This window comes from Microtus ochrogaster, chromosome 21 (assembly GCF_000317375.1).
Source record: "Microtus ochrogaster isolate Prairie Vole_2 chromosome 21, MicOch1.0, whole genome shotgun sequence".
Lineage (NCBI taxonomy): Eukaryota > Metazoa > Chordata > Mammalia > Rodentia > Cricetidae > Microtus > Microtus ochrogaster.
The window spans coordinates 2,107,362-2,113,065 of record NC_022022.1 but is presented as its reverse complement, the minus strand read 5'-3'; the positions used below and the strand labels follow the sequence as shown (position 1 = coordinate 2,113,065).

At 55.9% G+C, this 5,704-nt stretch overlaps 2 non-coding genes across 2 annotated transcripts; one reads left to right on the top strand and one right to left on the bottom strand.

The window, feature by feature from the left end:
* Nucleotides 1–300: 300 nt before the first annotated feature.
* Trnad-guc lies at nucleotides 301–372 on the bottom strand. The gene has a single exon. It is a non-coding gene; the product is annotated as a tRNA-Asp (tRNA).
* A 1,290-nt stretch (nucleotides 373–1,662) lies between these two features.
* Nucleotides 1,663–1,733, top strand: Trnag-gcc. The gene has a single exon. It is a non-coding gene; the product is annotated as a tRNA-Gly (tRNA).
* Nucleotides 1,734–5,704: the final 3,971 nt, after the last annotated feature.

Genomic DNA, 5,704 nt, shown 5'->3' with positions numbered 1-5,704 from the left:
GTGTGTGTGTGTGTGTGTGTGTGTGTGTGTGTGTGTGGCCTCCCAAGCGCCAGGCACCGAGGGTCGCACGCCGCCTCGTCAGTGTGTGTGTGTGTGTGTGTGTGTGTGTGTGTGTGTGGCCTCCCAAGCGCCAGGCTAGGGACCCGACTGCAGGGAGGCATGTGGGCCAGCCTGGCAGTGAGCGGCCCGAGCCCGGCTCTTGGGCCAGAGGACCACTGTCCTGGCATTGGGGCGAGGGACCAAGCAAGCAAGGATGGTCATCGGGCCAGGGCCGCCGTCTGGCTAAAAAGGATGGTGTGTCTCCCCGTCGGGGAATCGAACCCCGGTCTCCCGCGTGACAGGCGGGGATACTCACCACTATACTAACGAGGATGACGACGACACTACTACCGAGACGGTCGGCCATCTCCTACGCGCTTCGAAGGCCCACCACCCTCCCTCCCTCCGAAGCACCGGCAACCTCCGTACCCATCCCCAAAGTCTCCCCGACGCGGCCAAACACCCCTCCCACCAGGACGCAGACCCGCAGCCACGTGCGACCACCGCGTCCCAGCCCCCTGGTCCCGCCCATGCCTGCGGGAGACGCTGGTCCCTTTCCTGGGTGGTTCCGCCGGGGCTGGGGTGGTGTGGGGCCAAACCGGAAACGGGACGGGACAGGGAGCGACTTTGGGGCCTAGTAACATCTCGACGTGGACCCGGTGGACACCGCTCCACGCCCGCAGCTTGATCACCCAGACCCGCACCAGCCTGGGAGCCTCGACACCACAGATCCGCCACATGCTCACACCCGTATTCAGGATGGCCGAGCGGTCTAAGGCGCTGCGTTCAGGTCGCCGTCTCCCCTGGAGGCGTGGGTTCAAACCTCACTCCTGACAATCTTGCCTTTTTTGTTCCTCCTCCCCCCCCCCCCCCCACCCGCTCCCATCCCACCAAACCCGTGACTGCCTCCTTCCACCGCCTCTCCGACCCCGCCCAAACTCCCCTCACGCCCGCAAACTTCTTTCACACGCCTGGGCCTGGAGGAGCGCCCTGCTCTGAACACCTGACACTTACTGGAGGGCAGCGGCAGCGGCGCGTGCTGGATGCCTTGCTAAATTAGCCACCTCCAGCGGGGGTGGTGGTGCGGAGGGAGAGGCTCGATTCCTTGAGGGCGCCGGTCCTGAGCACACCGCTTGTCCAGCCGGCCGGCCCGGTGCCAACAGAGGACCTCAGCCATCCCTACCCGACACCCGCACTTCTTGGCCCGGCCCTCGAGCTCACCACGCCTTTCCCGCTCGTTCCTGCTCCTCCAGCTCCTGCGGGAGAAGCCCACCGCGCCCATCCTCTCGGGCTGTGCTCGTCCAGGCTTCTTCTGTGCCCAGGTGGCCGTCGCCAATGCACACCTGCCGACCCTTGCTGCGCGCACCACCGGCCCGCAAGCTCGCTGGCTCGCTAGCTCCTCGGCTGGCAGCAGGGAGAGGCAGGGTTGACGTGGGACCTAGGCGTCCCGGAGAGGGGAGAGTCGCGGCTCAGCCGCGAAGCCTCAGTCTGGTCCCGGGACTCTCTTGTCCGTGGCTCTTGTGTTTGCCTGCTTGGTCCACGGGGCCAAGTCCCGGCATCTAGGTGTCAGGGGGAAAAGAGGAGCTAGCTGGTCCTGGAACCCAGGTGATAGCCCAGGCTATGGCATGGGTGGTTCAGTGGTAGAATTCTCGCCTGCCACGCGGGAGGCCCGGGTTCGATTCCCGGCCCATGCAGAGTCCAGTCCCTTTTGGTCCTCATACACGCACTGCCCAGTCCCCAGTGCCCAGGGTGCACAGCGACAGCGGACTACCACTAACCCAGTCATCCCGAGCCTACCCAGTCCTCTCTCCTCAACTGGGACGCCATCACCCGCCCTAACCATCGCTCTGCTTCAGCTACCTTACCACTCCACTTCTTCAAAGCTCCTGACACACTCACCCTCCCAGGTCCACACAGTCGCAGCCGCCATCCAGCGCCTCCACCTTTCTTATAACTCCACCCCGCGGCACTCACACCCCACACCTCCAGCCGTCCACGCACAGCCTGGCTCTCCCAACAATCGACACTTACTTGGTGAACCTCTCTTGGCCGGGACCTCAAAAACCTCCCTAGCCCCAGACCCTGTTCTGCCTCCGTTGCCAAGGGACAGTCACGCAGGGGACCAGGTGCCTTCTCTCCCCTAATTCTTCGCCAACAGCAACTCTTGAAGAGCCCAGAGAGCTTCAGAGCTCCCGGGCGACAGCAGCCGGCAGGAGGTCTCTGTCTCTGTCTCTGTCTCTCTCTCTCTTTCAAGATTTACTTTTTTTGCCGGGCGGTGGTGGTGCACACCTTTAATCCCAGCACTCGGGAGGCAGAGGCAGGCGGATCTCTGGGAGTCCGAGACCAGCCTGGTCTACAGAGCTAGTTCCAGGACAGGCATCAAAGCTACAGAGAAACCCTGTCTCGAAAAACAAAAACAAAAAAAAAAAATTACTTCATGTGAAGTGAGTTTTTCTTGCATGTATGTTCCTGTACTACATGCTTGCCAGTATCTCCATGAAATTTGGAGTTCCAAAAGGTTGTGGTCACCATTTCCTCTGCAAACCGAGGTTCTCTGCAGGAACAACAACCCCTCTTAACTCTCGTGCCTCCCCTCTCTAGCTTTTTCGCTAATTTTCTGTCTCCTGCTTTCTGGACCTTGAAGGGGGGGCAGAGCCCCCATTTTCTGGGTCTGACTCTGAGTCTCTTTCTCTTGGTGTCTGCTCTCCACTGTCTGAGTGTAACCGCTGTACACCCTGTCTCTGTAGAGCCTAGACTGGTGGTCACTGGTTCCAGCACAGACTATGGCAAGGGAGGGAGGTGGGGAGAGGAATCAGGATGAAGACATCAGAGAAGACAGTGGCCAGAAAGTCTGGGAGCTCCTAACCACAGTCTGCATGTGAAGCAAAGGCCAGTGACGGCACAGGATATACAAATGTTGAAAACGGTAGGCTTCACAAGTTACACATGAACTCATGGCTCACGTGACTCTTGTGACCCTCTGTGATAGAGCTGGGAAGTGCTTTTAATAAATTCTTTTTTTCTGGTTCACACTGACTTGGGAATCCCAGCAGATGCTCTTTGAACTCCTAATTCATGCCTCTAACAGGACTCTGCTCCTTCCCAGGGCAGATTCTGCTCTCCCACTGCTTAGGACCATATGCACCCGATGGCTGAGAACAAAGCGGAGCAGGCTGTCACCTGTCAGATGTACCTGTTCTGTCGCTACTGACCTCCCTCTCCCGCAATCTCTCTGTCCTCTTTGACCACTGTTGCCTGTGTACACGACAGCTGCTGGTGCCGTGGCTTCCTGTCTCCCCACTGACACCCGCCCCTTCTGTCCATCCCCTTCCTCTTTCCTCTGCCCTCCTCCAACATCCCGGCTGCAATCCTGTGTGGATCCCTGTTCTCTGCGAATATCCACACCCCTCTCTCTGCATCTCTGTGACTGCTCCTTTGGGGTCTTCCTCCCTGCCTCACGTTAGCCAGCCATACTTCCTCTTCTTCCCTGTCTCCTTAATTCTCTTAGCTGTGGACAGATCTCTTCCTGTGCAGGCGTTTCTTGGGGCCCGTCTTTTCTTGTTCCTCTAACATTTAAAGAAGCGTGCTGACATGCACTGTCCTATTGAAACCCCTGCTTGCCCCTATACAAACTGGGAAACTTCATCGGCCCTATTTCCCCAACGCCTCCCATTCTGAGAAAACTGAACAAAGGAATGGCCCTAAAAATCCAGTTCTGAATTTCTGGCAGTAGATGGAATCCACCTTTTTGACGGAGCCAGTCCACCCAAGTGCCCGCCCAGCAGCTTAGCTTTTGACCATACTTGGGCACAGTCCCAGCTCCTGGCCGGCATATCACCCCTTGCCTATGATCTATAAAACCTCGCTGCCTTATCGCAGGCACTCGACTTCCTTAGTGCCATTCTCTGGGACTGGTGAACCTGCCTGGGAGCAATGTCCAATGAATCTGCATTTATCCGGTTTTAATTTGGTCTGATCTGGCCATTTGTGCTGGCAGAAACCTATCAACCTGTCGTAAGGAAGAAACGAATGAATGCACCCACAGCTCCTCAGCAGTGGCAGGCACCTGGTATACTTACTGCATGGACTTGTCGAATGGGAACGTTCCTACTTAAGGCAAGACGTCAGAGACAAGACATTATAAAAACTGATGGCATTTAGGTTACATCCTCAGTACTTAACCGTGTGGCAGACCCTGTGACACTTGTCCTTCCTGTTCTGCAGCCATTCCTGGGCTAGGGGAGTTCCAGAACCCAAGTCCCCAGCAGGTCTATCTGCTCTCATTATATCCCATCCCCCTCCCACCTTGTTCCTTTTTCCTGTCTTTGTCTCTTTATTATTGTTTTTTATGTGCATTGGTGTTTTGTCTGCATGTCTGTCTGTGTGAGGAGACCCTGGAACTGGAGCTACAGACAGTTGTGAGCCGCCATATGGTTGCTGAGAGAAGTGAGCGAGGGCATCTCTCCAGCCTGCCCTGTCTTTATCTCTTATTCCCTGCCCTTTGTCCCTCTGGGGCAAATAATTATCCTTTGTTCTGAGAACTTATTCTTGGGGTGTTCTGTGCCAAATACCGGTCCCTTCAGTTGGCTCTGGGCTGAAGCGGTGAAAATGGCTGGCGGTGCTGAGTGGCTCAGCCCAGTTCATTATCACAACAGAAGGGTCTCCTCTCAGGGAGGAAGCAGGTGAAGAAGAGGATTCAGACAAGGGCTCTGATGAAGAGCAGACCGTGGGGAAGAAATATGACAGGGCCAGAGGTCTGTGACACACGGCTAACACTCAGGGAAACTCGACCAGGCTGGAGGCTCCCTCCTGTGTTCCTGTCTTCAGGTCCTTGCTGTGTGACTCTCATCACCCCACAGAGTAAACCTACTCATCTCAGTAAGGGGACAGAGAGTAAAACAAAGCAGGGACACCACCAAGACCATAGGGCAAGCAGTGGACTTCACTGGGGTTACTTACAGAAGCAGAAACTGCTCAAAAGACAGCGGCAACCCAAAAGGCCATCACGGCAAGGATGACACTTCACAAAAGCAGGGAACCTGGAGTGCGGGAGCCTGCGGGCAGCTCAGGTGGTTTGAGAGTGTCTCTCTGCAGCCCTTACAGCTTGGCTGGATGCTTGTGGAGGGAGGGCCCTCGTGAATCTGCTCAGTTTCAGGGACTTCCTGAAGCGATTGGACTGTTTACTCTTGAACTTCCTTGCAGGGATTTCCTTCCTTCACTGCCTTATAATGCCCTGTTTTAAGTTCCCCTTAGAACACCCACTGTTCCACTTCCCTTTTAAGTCCTATCTCTTAATCAAGTCCCTGCAACACTGAAGGTTTTAACAGCTACACAACAGCGCCTCTCCCTGGAGCCTTAGCACCTGCTTGGAGTGGGGAAAGGGGATGTGGCGGAGGAGCGAGTGCACTTCCAGCTTCTGCTTAATGTGATTAATGTATCAAGGTGCCATGCTTAGGGCCCGTGTGTCCCAAACCCGGCACACCTAAGGTGCAAACCCCAGAATCCAAAACAGCAATATAAGTCTCTGAAAAGATTAATTTTAAGTGCTTACATTTATACAAAGGAATGAGTTTGTATTTACTATACATTCTTTTCTCTCAAGTTTATGCGTCCAGCCGGGCGGTGGTGGCACTCGCCTTTAATCCCAGCACTCGGGAGGCAGAGA